Source organism: Sciurus carolinensis, chromosome X, assembly GCF_902686445.1.
Source record: "Sciurus carolinensis chromosome X, mSciCar1.2, whole genome shotgun sequence".
Taxonomy (NCBI): domain Eukaryota; kingdom Metazoa; phylum Chordata; class Mammalia; order Rodentia; family Sciuridae; genus Sciurus; species Sciurus carolinensis.
In genome coordinates, this window is record NC_062232.1 from 55,285,579 (window position 1) to 55,303,523 (window position 17,945).

Here is a 17,945-nt window from a genome sequence, read left to right on the forward strand (position 1 = left end):
TAGTGTACTGAGGGTTTTAATCAGAAAAGCATGTTGGATTTTTTCAGATACTTCCTCCACACCTATCAAAATGATCATATGGGGTCTGAGGTAGAGCACTTGCCTGGCATGCATGAGAACCTGATCACTAGTGAAGAAAGAAAGAGAGAGAGAGAATGAGAGAGAGAGAGGGAGGGAGAGGGAGGGAGGAGGGTGGGAGAGAGCTAGAAGGAGGGAGGGAGGGAGGGAGGGAGGGAGGGAGGGAGGAAAGAAGGAAGGAAGGAAGAGAGAGGAAGGAAGGAAAGAGAAAGAAAAAGAAAGGAAAGGAAGGAAGGAAGGAAGGAAGGAAGGAAGGAAGGAAGGAAGGAAGGAGAAAGAGGAGGATGGGAGGGAGAGAGGGAGGGGAAAAAGAGAGGAAGAAGAAAGACTAAGTTATCTAATTTGTTGCCATGCAGTTATTCATAATACTGTATTTACTTCTTTTCCTTTTTATTACTGCAAAGTTAGTAGTAATGAGCCTTCTGTACTTTTCTATTGGTCTGGTTAAAGATTTGTCAAATATGTTGATTTTTTTCCAAATAACCAACTTTTGATTTTGTTGATTTTCTCCATTTTATTTATTTCCTCTCTATTATTTTTATTATTTTCTTCCTTCATCATGCTTTTGCATTAAGTTTGCTCTTCTCTCTCTAGTTTCTTAGGACATTTTTGCATTTTTTCAATATATCTCATGCCTCTTTTTGTTTCTCTGTACCTCTTTTACTATCTTCTTTTGCATTAAGTAATTATTTTCTAGTGTAGCGCTTTGATTCCTTTTATGATTTTTTAACTATGATTTTAAAATTTTTTTAATAGTCTGATAAATTGCCCAGGCTGGCTATGAACTTGTGATCTTCCTGCCTCGACCTCCTGAGTTACTGCAATTAATCCACCATGTCCAGCTGTTATTTTCTTATTTATTGTCATAAGGCTTAAAATACATGGTTTATCTTGTCATAATCTACTTCAGATTTATACTTAGTTAATTATTGTGAGATATATAAACTTCAACTGTACATGGCTCCATTTCCTTCATTCTCATGCTATTATTGTTATGCACACTATGTCCATGCATGTTCCAAATTCAGTAATACCTGGTTACAATCATTGATTTATAAAATATTATTTCCTTTCAAGGAACTAAGAGAAGAAATGAGAGGACAAATATATTTATAATGTTTTGAAAGTATTAATCTTCTTCATTACCATTGCTGATTTTCTTCACTTCTCCCTGTGGATTCAAGTTACCACCCAGTGTCATTTCCTTAATCTATACATCTCTGTTCTTAACTAACTGTTTTGTGCTGTTGTCAAATATATTTTTTGTATGTCATAGGGAAACATTATAATTTTATAGATATTATGTGTGAAATTGTTTTTAAAATCAGTTACAAGAAGAAAGAAAAATGTTTTCTATATCAGTTTTAAAAAGAAACGAAAATAATACCATTATGCTATCTTGTGTGTGTGTGTGTGTGTGTGTGTGTGTGTGTGTGCCCGTGCGCATGTGCACTAGGGATCAAACCCAAGGCCTTGCACATGCTAGGCAAGCACTCTACCACTGAACCACACTCCCAGCCCCCCATTGTGCTCTTTTATCATTACCTACATAATTATTTTTACCTCAGATCATTGGTTATTTGTGTGAATTTAAAGTGCTACATGTGATGTCACTTCCTTTTAGTCTGAAAAACTTAATTTTTGTAAGGCATATATACTAGCAATGGATTCCCTTATTGTTTGTTTTTCCACGGATGTCTGTTTTGTCTTCATTTTTGAAAGATAGTTATGTTGGTTTTAGGAATTGACAAGTTTTTTCTTTCTTTCAGCACTTCAAATATATCATTTCACTGTCTTCTAGCCTTCATTGCTTCTGTTAATAAGTCAATTGTTGATCTTACTGGTGTTTCCTCATATGTAGTAAATTATATTTCTTTTCCTGCTTTCAAGATTTTCTCTTTGCTGACCAGGCGAGTTGGCACATAACTGTAATCCCAATGGCTTAGGAGACTGAAACAGGAGGATCTCAAGTTCAAAACCAGCCTTGGCAAAAGTGAGACCCTAAGCAACTCAGTGAGACCCTGTCTCTAAATAAAGTACAAACTAGGACTGGGGATGTGGTTCAGTGGTTGAGTGCCCCTGAGTTCAATCCCTAGTGCCCAACCCCCCCAAAAAGATTTTCTTTTTGCCTTTCAAAAATTCAATATTTCAACAACCGTTATGCTTCCCAGTGTGTCCCTTCCTTTGTCATCTGTCCTTTTGGTACTATCTCTGCCTATGCGTGTACACACACATATATTGCACTTAATGATTTAATGGTGTCCCACATTTCTCTGAGGCAGTGTTCATTTTTGTTGTCTTTCTTCATCAGATTGAAAAAATCTCTATTGACTATCTTTGCTGTTAGGTGTTGGGGGAGCTTGGAGACTGCTTTCACAGATCAAGGAATTTATAATTTTGCCCTATGTTCAACCAGAAATAAGAAGCTTAAAAGTTTTCTTCCCCAATAATTTTTGAGAAAGCACAGTCTTGGGCATATGTACAGTCTTCTAGACCAGCAAGAATACTTGTGCTTAAATTTTAAACTTTGCTTCCTAGGAGCAGCTCCTGGACCAGAGTAGCTAATTGTCCAATCAATGTTTGATGAGAGTTTATGAAGTAAAGCTTCTGCCCTTTGTTGCTTCATCTGTATGTGGTTTGGGGAATGTTTTAGGTCTGTCTCATGTCCTGCTCTGATTGCTCCTGAACTGGGTGCAGTCTAGTGCATGTGTACAGCCTTCTGGACCTGTGTGGATGAGTGTGATCTGATGAAGTAGCTTCTTAGCTGTCTTTTTCATAGGTTTTCTCTGGTAACTTTCTGACCGATATACCATTTTTCTTTTTGATACTAGTTTCGGCTCCCTCTTAATTGCTTGCCACCAGAATCTACATTGTTTTAAACAATGCCCATAAGCATGAACAACTCCACGGTGTGTTCCACATCATCATTTCCTGTAGGGCAGAGCTGTGAGGCAGAGCTCTGGAGCTCTCCATCCTGTGGCTTTCCTTCAGGTTCTGCCCTAGTAGAACCTCTAGGCCACTGCACTGAAGCTGGGATGGAGACAGTGCCTATTTCTCCTGAAGTGATTCTCTTTGCTCTGTGAATTGACACTGGGGAGGGAATGGTAGTCCCTGGTCTTCTCAGCTTGTCTCTCCCATTTTGGAACTTCCATCCTCTGAGCAAGCTTAGGTAGGATGATTGAGGCCTAATGTTCTTGGTTTGCTCTGTCTAGGATAGAGCCTCTACCCTATAAGTTGGGACTGGGTGGGGAAGGCAGACCAGTCCTCTTGGCCACTTCCAACCACAATAGAGATTCTTTGATAATGAGTTGGGGGAGTTGAGACATACTCCAAGAGTGAAATCATAGCTGCTAGACTGGGAGATGGAGGAGGAGGGAACACTGTTTTCTTGGCCACACCTGTCTAGAACAGTGCTTCTGGAACATGGAGCAGGGATTGGTACAAAAATGAAGCAACTCATGGCTCAAATGCCACAGATGCTTACTGTCTTACCAAGAGGTAGTAGATTTTCCCTGACAAATATTTCTCCATTTGCTGTACGCTCTGAGAACAGTTTCCAGAGACTTTAACTAGGTATTTGAAAAATTTTTGCCAGTAAAACAGTTGTTTCACTGGGGAGAAACACCAGCTTCCCACACAGCCATTCTGGAAGTCCCACCCTTTACTTAAAATTCTTCCAGTGGAAAAATAATTTTTCAAGGTGGAGGTTTCTCCATATATTATCTGTGCTAGAACTAAAGCCAAATCAAAGATTTTCTGCAGATGGAAAGAAAGCATACAATAGGGCAAAATAGGTTTCTGATGTAAGACTTATTTCAAAATAAGCCCAATAAATAGTTTGAAGTTTATCACATAAGTGCTGATATTTTGAAAAATAGCTGCTCTCCAGAATTAGGTACTTGTCAAAAGGGGAAACAGTGGTAATTATGTGAAAACTATTCTGATCCTTGGAGCAGGGGAAATAATCTCCTTCCTGGGAGCCGATTGGAGGTTATATTGGATCTTCTCTGATGCTAACAGAACAATGATTTTCAAAATCCATTATAATTTTTTGTTGGGAAAAAAGAGGGAAAACTTTTCACTAAATATTGCCATGAGCAACAAACAGCCCCTTATCTGGTTTCTAGAAGTGCACAGGACAGGCCGAGTCCAAGAATGTAGACAAATAAGTAAATTGTGACATTTGAACTGCCTTAGAGACACCTTCCCTGATGGCTGTTGGGAAATATCATTTCCATTCTGTCTCCACTTTGCTTTCCCCCTCTTTGGAACTCAATCCAGGCTGCATAACTTGCCTCAGTGGAAAGTATACTAAGACTGTGCCACTGGGAGAGATGTCTTCTGGTTGGACATCCTCATTTGATTCTCTTCTCAGCTGGTTCATCACCACCATTTTTTCGAGGGAATGGTCAGTTGTAAAGAAAGGTGGGACCCCAAAGAGTACACAGCTTTAGCAACCCTCACTTCTCTTTACATTTGTTCAGCCTGGGTGTGTCCTAATTCTGAGGAGCCATTGTTCTTTTGTGCCCAAAGCCAACAGACTCCTAACCTGGCTGCAGGGCTGGAGGGGCACATCTCAACTCATCTTTTCCCTGTGGACACTCCCTTATATGCCTTAGTAAAGAAAGTTCAGGACTAGTGACCAAAGAACACACTGAGGACATGCTAATCTGAGATCATGGCTATTACATTGATGACCTCGCCTCTCGTTTCTGATCCTGAGTTCCTCTGATTTATGCTCCCCATCATTTCTGGACACATTTTTATCAAGATAGTTCACTCCTTAATTATCTTTTCTGAGCACAACCTCTCTCCTCCTACAGCTACCCTGCACATCTGCAGTAGGGCCTCTTAGCTTTTGTCAGAAGATTTGGATTTTAGACCCTGCCTCATTTCCCTGCCTTCTCTCTGTTTCTGTCTCTGTCTCTCTCTCCCCACCCCCTTTCTCCATCAGCAGATGCCTTCAATTGCTTTTCTAAAACAACATAGACCCCATGATGCCCTCATCCCCTTGACCTTTGGCTCTTTTGTTCATGCCAGTTGTCATCTCAAAGCTCTCTCCCTGCCCCCTCCCTTAGCTGCTTTCTCTCCTCTTTCTCTTGTCCCCAAGCATTCTTTCTTTATGGAGATAGCACTTCTGTTCTCTTCCAAACTCACTCTTCCCCCATCCCCTTTCCTTCCAGTATACAGATTTGCAGCTTGACAAAATCCAGGGTTCTAGTGCTCTAGGGCTCCTGTTGGCCAGTCAGGTGAAGAAGAGAAGCAGGCCCCAGGGGTCCCTGGGGCATGTCCCTGTGTCCAAGGGGGAAGCTGCCACTGACCCTCACCCACTGTGTTCTGGGTTAATGTAAACCCAGTGCTGCTGGAACTTCTGGTTCATCAAGAGAAGACAGAAACCCAGATGTTAATGTAAACTGTCCCACTTGTAAATTTTGACAACTATTCTTTTTTCTCTCCAATAACCTGGGGGTAGAGGCATAATACCCTCACATCTCTGGATTAGATTTAACACCCTTAACCTTCCACAGCAGTTCAGGTACCCAGTTCTGGAAGGTTGCCTACTCAAAGTCTGTACTGCTGCCACCATTTCATTGACCCACTATGGTCACTGTCTTTAAGTCTTATGACCTGGAGAACTGTAATGGCCTCCTAAATGCTCTCTCTGCCGTATTTGCTCCCCTCTATTTTACTGTGTACAACCCTGCTTGACAGGTGCCTCAATATTAGAGTCTTGTGGTTAAGGAAGTGGGTTCTAGGATCTAGTTGTATAGATTTAGCTCCAGACTGATCATTTATAAGCCGTGGGGTTTTAGACAAGTGAGTTCATCTTTCCGAGTCTGTTTCCCTTGTCTCCTGCCCTTTTCAATACTAGGAACCCAAAGGTACTCTATCACTGACCTCCACCCCAGCTCCTTCTTTAATTTTATTTATTTATTTAGTTGTTTATTTATTTATTTATTTATTTATTTGTACTGGAGATTGAACTCAGGGACACTAACCACTGAGCAACATTCCCAGCCCTATTTTGTATTTTATTTAGAGACAGAGTCTCACTGAGTTGCTTAAGATCTTGCTTTTGCTGAGATTGGCTTTGAACTTGTGATCCTCCTGTCTCAGCCTCCTGAGCCACAGGAATTACATACATGTGCCACTGCACCCAGCTCCTCTCTTTAATTTTGAGACACAGTCTCACTATGTTGCCCAGGCTTGGCTTGAACCTATGATCCTCCTGCCTCAGTCTCTCTGGGATTACATGCATCACCGTACCTGGCTCCTTTTGCTTCTCAAATAGAGTTTGTCTTCTTTGTCTAGGCATTCAAACCTCCTCCTCTTGCTTTGGCCTGAGGCCACCTGTAGCTCTTCATATGTAGTGGTTCAGCCACACTAGACTTCTCATTCCTATCTTCTTGTTTTTTCCTTTTTGGTGGTACTGCAGATCAATTTCAGGACATCATGTATGCTAGGCAAGCACTCCACCACTGAGCCACACTCCAGCCTCTAATTCTTATCTTCTTCATTTTCCTTTCTCCTCTGAAGTGCTATATGTACTCATTACATCATCACTTTCATCTTCCCAAGCAGCTGCTATGATTATCCTGACTTCACAGGCAAAGGGACCTGTGCAAGGTCTCCCAGCCTGAAAGTAATGGAAGCAGGATTTCAATCCAAATCTGTCTAAACCCTGTGGGCCTGTGGTATTTTCACTATACTGTAGGGAGAGAAGGACACACACAGGGCCAGAAAGGTAAGGGAGAGACTTGAGATTCACTTTTCCCTTGGAAAAACTGCAGCGCATGTTTTCTCTCTAGGATAAACAAATCTAAAAGAGTAGTGGAGCCTTGTGAGAATGCTATTAAGACAGGTTGGGGGCCAAGATATGCTGGTATTTTAAAAACTGCAGAAGCCAACTCAAGGGACTTTAAAAATTAGGTTTAGAAAAAGTTGCCAGGCAAGAAAGGGATTAGCCAGCTGTTTGAGGTCAACTTGGTAACATTATGGTACAGCTCCTTTGTAGTAGGGGAAGTTAAGCCCTTCTCAAAATTTGGCAAGATCAGCTTAGCATAGCAGTTAGGTGCTCCAGTCAGATAGATGGACTTCTCAGGTTTAGATCTCAGTTTTGCTGCTTAGAATTTCTGGAAAGTTATGTTTAATTTTTCTCATATGTAAAATAGGAATAATAATAATACCTGCCTCACAGGTTTGTTGTTTTAATTAAGTAAAATAATACTTTGAAGTTCTTAGAACATTGCCTTGCATATGGTAAGTTCTTTTATAAACACTAGCCAGTATTTGTCTTTCCCAAGTATGCGCACCCATACTAGGTGGCATTGGAAACTTCTGGGTTAACTGTTCTGTCTTGACCTGTTTCATTAACTAAAAACACGATTCCAATCATGGCACCACATCTTATTTGTACATATTTTCAAACTTTTCAGAGTTCTTGAGACACCACACAATGAAGATGATGAAAATTTTCTGAAATCTTAATATTATTTTCTGAAAGGTGGTGTCTACACTCTTTCTCCATCTTCCTCATTTACATACTTCTTGCATTTGTACTCTGGAGTTTAGTGACCTGGGTTCAGATTCCAGCTTTGCTACTTACTCACTGTATGACCATGGGCAAGTTACCTAACTTCTCTTTGCCTCAATTCGCTTATGTGTCAAATAGAGGTAATAATAGTATCTGTATCATAGAGTTGTCATAAGGATTAAATAATACATCTAACATGCTTAGCACAGTGCTTGGCACATAAAATGAATCTTAATTTAAACTACTTATTACAACTATCAGAATATAAATTAAGAAATCATTAGGTATCTCTTAAAATTTTTAATTTTTTTTGTTACTAATTCTCCATTTCCAGTGCATTCTCAGTCCTGGATCAGAGTTCAGTTCTTTAAAAGGGAATCTTGAACTGGTGACACATCCCTCCCTTGGCCCTGTTAGCCCCATTCTTGAGTCCTTTAAACCTGACTGCAGCCATGGGCTCTCATTTGGTGCCAGAACTGCTCAGAACAGCTTCTCAGGTAATCCCCCACATATTGTCAAATTCAACAAACCACTCACAACAGGTCTTTAACCTCACTCTGCATGGAGCTAGAAGAAAGCTAGATATTTTATTTATTTGTTTTTTTTGCTTTTGTGGTTCTGGGGATTGAATCCACAGCCTTAAGCATTCTAGGCAAACACTGTACCACTGAGCTACTTCCCCAACCCTAGAGATTTTATATAGTTGTGGAGGAATGGAATGTCACCTCTACATAAAACACAATTCTGTTGGTGCATTCCATACTGAATAGTGAGATTTCTCTTTGTATTTCTGTTAGACTCACTTGAACTGTGGTATCTTTTAGCCCAACCTAGGCTTACATCCTACCGAGCATCCGCTGTTGTCAACAGCAACCTGTTCCTCTTTGGTCATTCATCCCATGTGTATCAAGCATTTATTACATGTCAAACAGAGAGGAAGAGAGAGAGGGAATGTAAAGACAATTTGAGAGGGAAGAGTCAGTGAACAGTGTTGATGCCTACTTCTGCAATACAGTTCAGTACTGTGCATCTGGACTTTGGTGACAGACAGGCCTAATGCACACCCTGGCTCTCCTTCTTGTCAATTGTGCAACATGGGACAACTTCATCTATCTCACTTTGATCAACTATAAAATGAGGATGGTCTAAAAGTCTACCATGCAGATTTACTGTAAAAATAAGACGTAGCATATGTGAATGCTAAATAGAGACCTAATCAATGATATTTTTTATTATTATGAGTCATATTTTGCCTAGACCCAATTTTCAACTAGGGTATTGGTCCTAGAAATAAAAAGAAAGGAGAATCCACATGAAAAACAATTGTACATGGACCCCTATCCTTATACCGTGCATGAAAGTTAACTCAAAGTGGAATGATCAAAGACATAAATATAAGAACTAAAGCTGTGAAAGTCTTAGAAGACAGCATAGGTATAAATCTTTGTAACCTTGGAGTAGGCAATAGTTTCTTAGATATGACACCAAAGGCACAAGTGACAAAAGAAAAAATAGATAAAATTGAACTTTATCAAAAGTAAAAGAAATTTGTGCTTCAAAGGACACTATCAAGAAAGTGAAAAGATCTCCCAACAAATAAAAGCCCAGGACCAGATGGCTTCACTGCTGAATTCTACCAAACATTTTTAAAAAGAACTAGCACCAATTCTAAAATTATTTAAGAAATTGAAATGGAAGGAATTCTCCCAAACCTATTCTAGGGAACTGACATTACCCTGATACCAAAACCAGACAAGGACATAACAAAAAGAAGAAGGAAAGAAAATTAGAGCCCAATATCCCTGATGAACACAAATGTAAAAATTCTCAACAAAATTCTAGAAACCCAAATCCAACATTACATCAAAATGATTAGTCATCACGATTAAGTGGGATATACCCAAGGGATGCGAGAAGTTGTTCCACATAGGCAAATTAATAAACATGATACTCTCTATCAACAGAATGAAGGACAAAAACCATATGATCATCTCAATAGATGAAGAAAAATCATTCAACAAAATTTAACATCTCCTCATGATAAAAATTCTCAGTAGCTTGGCATGGTGGTACATACCCATAACCCTAGTATCTCAGGAGGCTGAGGCAAGAGGGTTTCAAGTTCATGGTCAACCTCAGCATCTTAGCAAGACCCTACCTCAAAATAAAAAAATAAAAAGGGCTGGGGATGTATCTCAGTGGTAGAATGCCTTGGTTTTAATCCCAGTACTGTTAAAAAATATACATAAATACATGTATACATACATACATGCATACATACAACAAAAACCTTCTCAACTAATTAGGTATACAAGAAATATATCTCAACACAGTTAAGATTGTATATGAGAAATTGACAGCTAAAATTGAACCAAATAGGGAAAATTTGATAGTATTTCCTTTAAAATCTGGAACAAGACAAGGTTGTCTACCTTCACCACACTTATTTGACATAATACTGCAAGTCCTAGCCAGAGCAATTAGCCAAGTGAAAGAAGTAAAGGGCATTAAATTGGAAAGGGTAAAATAAAACTATCCTTGTTTGCAGACAATATGATGGTATATGTAGAAAAAAACCTAAAGACTCCACAAATATTTTTTAAAAATTGTTAGAACTGATAAATTTAGTAAAGACAAAGAATACAAGATCAACTTACAAAAATCAGTATCACTTCTATACACTATGAACTAGCTAAAAAAATCAAGAAAGCAATCCCATCTACTATAGATACCCCAAAATTACCTAGGAATAAATTTAACCAAGAAAGTGGAAGAACTCTATGATGAAAATTGAAACACTGCTGAAAGAAATTAGACAGAGCACTAAAAATGGAAAATAATCCCACCTTTATGGATTGGAAGAATCAATATTTTTAAAATGTCTGTAGTCCCCAAAGTGATCTACAGATCCAATGCAAAATACCAGTGAACAAAATACCAGTGATATCTTCACAGAAATAGAAAAAGCAGCCCTAAAATTTATGTGGAACCACAAAAGATCCTGAGCAGCTGAAGCAATTCTAAGCAGAAAGAAAAAACTAGAAACATTGCAATACTTGACTTCAAGATATACTACAAATTTATAGGGGGAGTAGAGACAGGAAGGTTAAAGGGTTCAGGGGTGCAGTTGTCTAGGAGGAATAACTCCTGAAGTTATTGTGCACATGTATTGAAATGTTACACTGTGCCCCATAAATAAATACAATTATAGTCAATTGAACTTTTTAAATTAATGAAATGAAAATACAACCCAAAGAATGGGAGATTTCTATAAATCATATATCTGATAAAGGATTATATCCAGAATATATGTAGGAGCCTTACAGCTTAAAAATTAAAAGATAAACAACTGCCTGGTGCAATGGCATAAAACCTGTAATCCCAGCTATTTGGAAGGCTGAAGCAGGAGGATTGCTGGAGCATAGGAGTTCAAGGTCAGCCTAGACGACATAGTAAGACCTCTTTCTCTAAAAATAAAAATCAAATCAACAACAAAAGGTAAATAACAATTCAATTTAAAAATTGGCAAAAGATCTGAAGAGATTGTTCCCAAAGAAGATATATAAATGGCCAAAAAGCACATGAAAAGATGTTGAATATCATTACCTACGAGGGAAGTTCACATCAAAACTACGTGAGATGCCACTTAAAACCAGCTAGGATGGCTATAATCTAACAGATAATAACAAGTGTTGACAGAGATATGGAACAATCAGAGCCCTCATTACACCACTGGCGGCAATGTAAAATGGTGTAGTCTCTGTTGAAAACAGTCTGGCACTTCCTAAAATGATTAAACACATGACCCAGCAATTTCACTTGTAGGTATTCCCCTAAGAGAAATGAAAGCATATGTCTATATAAAAACTTGTACATAAATGTGCTTAGGAATATTATTCCTAAGAGGCAATAAAATGGAAATAAATGAAATGTCCTTCAGTGTGAGAGTGGATAAACAATTGTGGCATGTCCATATAATACCAAAATTCAGCAATAAAAAGTGATGAAGTCTTGATACATGCTACAGCGTGGATGAACCTTAGAAACATGCTAAGTCAAAGAAGTCAGACACAAAAGTCTATATTTTGTTATGATTCCACTTATAAGAAATGCCCAGATTAAGCAAATCCATAGACATAAAATATAATAGTTGTTGTCAGAGACTGGGGTGGAGAGATAAGGAGCTAATAAGTTTGGGATTTCTTTTGGAGGGTGGGGAAAATGATCTAAAATTGAGTGTGGTGCAGGATACACAACTCCGTAAATATATTGCAGTCCATTGAATCATTGGATTGTACTTTAATTGGTTGGACTGTATGTCATGTGTGTCAGTCAGCTTTCCATCACTATACCAAATAGCTGAGATAAATGACTTATAATGAGAAAAGGTTTATTTTCACTCACAGTTTTGGAGGTTTCGGTCCATGATCAGATTGACCCTGTTGCTTTGGGCCTGTGGTGGTGGCACATCATGAGAGGAGTGTGGCAGAGCAATATCACCCCATGGCCAGTAGGTAAAAAAGGAGGAAGGATCATGGTCCCACAATCTCCTTTGAGGGCATACCCCCAATGACCTGAAGACCTCCCACTAGGCCCCACCTCTTTAACATTCCTCCACTTCCCAATAGTGCCAAGCTGGGGACCATGCCTTTAGCACATAGGCCTTTAGGGGATATTCTGTATCCAATCTACAACAATGTATGAATTATACCTGAATAAAAATATTTTTAAGGAAGGTGCCAGGCATGGTGGTGCAGTTCTATAATCCCAGCTACTCAGGAGACTAAGGCAGAAAGATCACAAGTTCAAGGCCAGTCTGGGTATATTAGCAAGATGCTATCTCAAAATAAATATTTAAAAGGGCTGGATGTATAGTTCAGTGTTAGAGCACTTACATAACTGGTTTGAGGCCCTGGTTTTCATCCCAGTTGTGGAAATAAGAAAAGAAGGAAGGAAAAAATAATTACCAAGAGTCAGCATGGGGGACTTGCCAAAGAGGTTACCAGAGGTCATGAGATGTATCTGTATAGGTGTGTGTTCCTTTAACTGTGATGGCTGTGTTGCATATTTCAGAACATGCAAGTGTGCGTATGCACACACATGCTTCAGAATATTCTGGCCCTGGCCTGGCCATAGGCAAAACATAGGCAAGGTTTTCCCTGGTACTTTTTAAATTCTTCCTCTGACTTTCTGCCTAAAGGTGGAAAATGTTTAACTTCCTCTCCCTTAAAGTGGTCTTTGCATTCCTACTGGGTACTCTTACTACATACAGATAAGGAATTAACTGATCTTACTGGATGAATGAAGTTTGAAGATTTTACCACCTCCTTCTCTTTGTGGGCAGGGCTTCAGGAGAGGGGTGGAGTTGCATAGTCCATGCGTATCATAATCTGGCACATCAGGAAGTGACCTGTGGCCTTTACACCAGCTAGTGTGAACCACTCATTGTGCAGAAGACCCAAGGCAAGGCAGGCAGGCCCACCCTTCTCAGTGAAGAATATGTTCAGTGAAGGGCTTCTCAAGTTGGCCTGTACTCTAAGAGACGAGTCTTCTGTCTCTGTTCCTTTAAAGAAGCTTCTTTGAACAAGCAACCTTGGCAAGTTTCTCCCCACTTTTATAGACCCTGATCTGCCTCAGTTGAGGTACATTCATGGCATGATGGGAAGGGGACTAATCTGATCACATGTGGCAGTCGCGATGACATAACAGACAAGAGTGCTACCCCAGATTTTTCATATTATTCCAGGCTGGGATTTTTGGTAATCAAAGTAGAACATGCCAGAGCTGGGCCTGTAGCTCAGTGGTAGAGCACTTGCCTCTCACATGTGAGGCTCTGGGTTCGATCCTTAGCACCACATAAAAATAATAAATAAAGATATTATATCCATCTACAACTAAAAAATATTTTAAAAAAATAAAGTAGAACATGCCCATGGAAAGAAACAACAGTAGCCTACAAGAATCTGCACCACAGTCCTCTTTCTGGGAAAAAACAATTTTAGTTCTTTTCTTCCGGTCTTCACCCTCATTTCTATAAATAAGGCACTTTTTACTGTTGTTCCTTCATTTACCAATTTTTGGCAATGTTGACTTCCTGCTGAGCTAGTTAAGGATATATCACCATTATATAGCTCTTCATCATTTTTATTCCTTTGTTGGTTATCCTAATAATTTATACAATATACTAACATATGTTTTTGTTTCATCAATTATCAGTTGCATCTTTTGAATCCCTGCTTGATAGGATAAGGTTTGGCAGCTTTCCCCTTGACCTTCAGCTTTTCCCCACTGAGCACTTCACTAGGCATCATTTTTGTAAAAACTTTATCCTTATTTTAAAAACCCTTGTCTTAAAAAGCAGAAGATGTGAAAGATGAAAGTAATTTTTATTGAGCATCTACTATGTGCCAGGAACTGTGCATGCATCATCACACTTAATCTTCATAGTAATTCTGATAAGGAAATATCATAATTGTAATTTTAGACATGAAGAAACTGACCAGACCACATATCTGGTAAGGGGCCAAGCTGAGATTTGAACCAGAGTTGGACTCTAGAGTCCTTATTCTTTTCCCAGAGCCCCATGAATCCCTCAAGTTCATTTTCTTCTCAACTTTTTAAGTCCCCTTTCTCCGGCCATGGCTTAGATTAAAAGTCATTGTCTATTTTTGGAACCCCACTGTGATTCTGGCTCATTTACCCACAGGGCACAGGAAGGGGCGGCTTGAGGGGGAACTCAAGGCGAATAGACCATCCCTAGGGGATGTGGGGAGAGTGGATCATCTGAATGGAGTGGATGGCTTAGTTGCATGCCTGGCAGCACACTCTACCTGTGGCCTAGGCCTTGGCCTCTGGAGACGAGCACAGAAGTCCCAGGTTGTCTTTGAGGTGACATTGGGAACCATTTAACTGCACGAGGGCTCTCATGCTGCCTTTGATTTGGGAAGAAAATACAAAAAATTGAAGGCTATAGCTGACTCAGACCATTGCTCTGGCATTGCGGTCATAGACACATGTGGGAAATTCCCAAATTGACTTTCCCACAGAGCTGTTTTGGAGTGGGGGACAGAAAGAGACTGGGGGTGGAGATTGTATTTTAGTTATTTATTTGATTAGTATTTGTTAAATTGGTGGACCATTTTAACCAGAGGCCCTGAGTGGGATTTCCCCAGGGTTCACTTTGGGGCATATAGAAGAGTCCCGAGGTCAAAAGTCCCAGGCTCAATTTTCCATACTGAGGAAGGAGAGGCTAAAATAACATAAAACAGACAATCCCAGATTCTTTCTATTCATCTTCAGACTGCTGTCATAGGAAAACATTTGGATATCCCCACCCACCCACTTTCCTCCAACCCACGTCCTCTGCGTTCTTCCTCTCTGGTGGCATTCCAACCATCCACACTGCCTTGGAGCCATCTCAATCCTTCCATCTCCTTGCCTCTTGTCAACCCTTCTTCCTCACCCCTGGCCCATTCCACCAACACACACACCATGCCTCAAAAATACCCCCACTGTTGATTTGCAATATCTGACACATTCACCCCTTCCCCTTGCTCCTTAGTGACACCCCAACCTCATTACCTCAGGCATAGATGTTGGTCTCTTCAATGACTCTGTGCCTCCAATTAGACCACCCACCACACTAGCTTGGCCCCAATTCCTCTTGTCACCACTGCTAGATGAATCTGCCTACGGAACAGCTGTGTGAAGCCTGCTTAGACTTTCCCCAGGCTTCTCTGTTGCTTACAGCATAAAATATAAATGCCTCAACTTGGCATTCAGGGACCATACTACCTGCTCTCAATCTCAATTTTTCCAGGCTCCATTCTTGCTACTTTCAAATTGGACACAGAACTTCTCAAAGATAAGACAATGCCTCTGGTTTACTTCTGCTGCTGTGACAGCACAGGAGGGCACCTAGGATATTAGAGAGTCAGGACTGTTTGCTTGGAATGAAAGAATAAAAATGATGAAGACACGACAGGACTAGTTTTACCAAATACCTGTGCAGGGGCCTCTGTTGCTGGCCAGTTGGGTGACCTTGGATATGTCTTTTCCTCTTTCTGGGCTTTCTGTGTTCCACAAGACTTTTCAAACTTGCAACTCTTAGACCTGAAGGGTCTGCAGACATGTTTTGTTGGCTGGCACATGAAAATGATTTGAAATGCCTTTTATGTAAAGGCATGTGAGCTCTTGTTCCCCGCTCCATCTCCCATTTTCTGCCACCTCCCCACCTCTCTCATTTTCATTAGCTGCTTGGTGCCTACAGGCATTTACATTAGTGACCCTTGGATTAGGTGGTGTTTACTCACCTTTCAACTCTGGAACTCTGGAATTTTTTGTTTGACCTGCTTTGAAATGAAAATTGCAAGTTCCTTGCTTAAGTGGTTTCCAATGTCATCTAATATACAGCAGCCACGCCAGACTAACTTTGTGCTCCTAAAACAGGCCACCAAAGAGCAGTGGGTGTGGGCCTTTAGTATTTATGACTTTGACAGTCGGTGCAGAGGGAGAAGTTATTTCATTGAAAGTGATTGTCTTTACATAGCCCAGCACAAGTGGTGCCCATTTAGAGTCCAGAAAGGACCAAGCACAGCGTGCCCATTGGCAGCCAGCTGGGCATACACAGAGGGCATTGGTTTGTGGCACAAAGTGTGAATTTAGCCCAAGTTGCCTGACAGGGTCCTTTCCAGGACAAAGTACTGAATGAGGGGTGTGTGCTAGAAATGGTTCAGTCTGCATGGGACTAATACAGACACACACAGAGGATAGGGAAGGGCAGGGAAACATTCTTACCACTGGGCCCCTCTGCATTAGCCTTTCCCAACAGCCATATGAGCTGCAAATCTGCCTGATCACAGGCTGGCAGGACACTACTCCCTGGGAGATGCTAGACAAACACAGCAGCGGCTGGAAGGCACTGGCCCATCCTGGACAGCAACTGAGCCCCACACATTTGGGCAGCATCGGGGTGACAGGTACTGAGTGCTGGGTAGAGGGCTGGTGGGGGTGTGTGTGCCCATCGCTGGGCACAATCAAAGCACTGAGTAAAAGTGCAAACACTGATGATGGCCTGCAGGACCAAATGGCTGCAGTCACTGTGTCTATGCATAGCCTGGCTGCCCCTAAAGTCCATGTGCCTCCATAGAGGGGCTCTTCAGTTAGAGGACACACAATGTCAAATCTACCCAATGTAGCAGTTGTAGACCACTGGGCTAGTGGGTGGACTGGAGGTAAGGGAAATAAAGGAAGAAGAAAGACCATGTTTCTGATAGCCATTTCATGTGCCTGAAATAACTCCAGGGAGCTTCCTGGGGTGAAAGGGATTGACTTTATGTGGTTTTGCCCGCCCCCCCACCATTTCTGCCCTTTTCTGTACTTCTGCTTCTGAACTTGGAGAGACAAATCCCTAGCATTACTGTTTGTCAAAGTCGAATAGAATAGAGAAGGTAAACGTTGCAATGAAACTCTATAGATCACATTGCAAAGCTCTAGAGAAATGGTTTTAGGTTTTTGTTGTTGTTGGTTTCCTTTGCATGACTGCCATCATTTCATGCCAGCCAAGTGCTGGGTGAGACACTTTAGACTGTTGTGGCTGCAAAGGGAAGTGGGTACTTTGGATGTGGGGCTGTAAGACCACATAGGCGCCTAAGACTGACAGAGGCTGACTGGGCAGGGCTTGGCTATAGCCATGACCAAAGATTATAAACACAGGGGGACACTATGTTGTGATTGGTGTGACTGTGGGTATGCTGCATGTTATGGGCATGTTTGTGACATGACTGGGGGACCTGGCTATAACTGTAGTGTGTTGTTTTGTTCCATACTGCTGGAAACCAGGATGCTCTGGCAACAACAAGGAAAAGCATGGGGAATAAGGCAAGAGAGCCCTTGTCAGCTATATGGGAGGGGCAGGAACTGCTTTCACCTTCATTTCCACATAGTCAGCTGGGCCTGTGTCTCTGGCAGCAGCTGATGGTGGCTGAAAGCCTGCATACCTCCTCTTAGATAGCTGCAGAATTCCAGATGGAAGCCACAGAAGTCCTCACGTCATCTTGTGCCATTTCAGCCCCCAGTGTCTAAAAGCCCATTTCCTCTGCATAGCAGGTAGAGGAGATAAGACCTGGCCCTTGGTTGCGCACCTATACTTTAACTTCATGTTCATCCATGGGTCTTGTCATCACCATACAGTCAGGATTCTTGCTGGAATGACATCTCCACTGACATGGAAGCCACAGAGAGGATTCTGGGATTCCTATTTTCCATCATTTGAGGAGTTGGAGGTCAAAGCAAGCCAAGTACTGGTTTGGGCTCTGCAGCTGCTGCTAACACA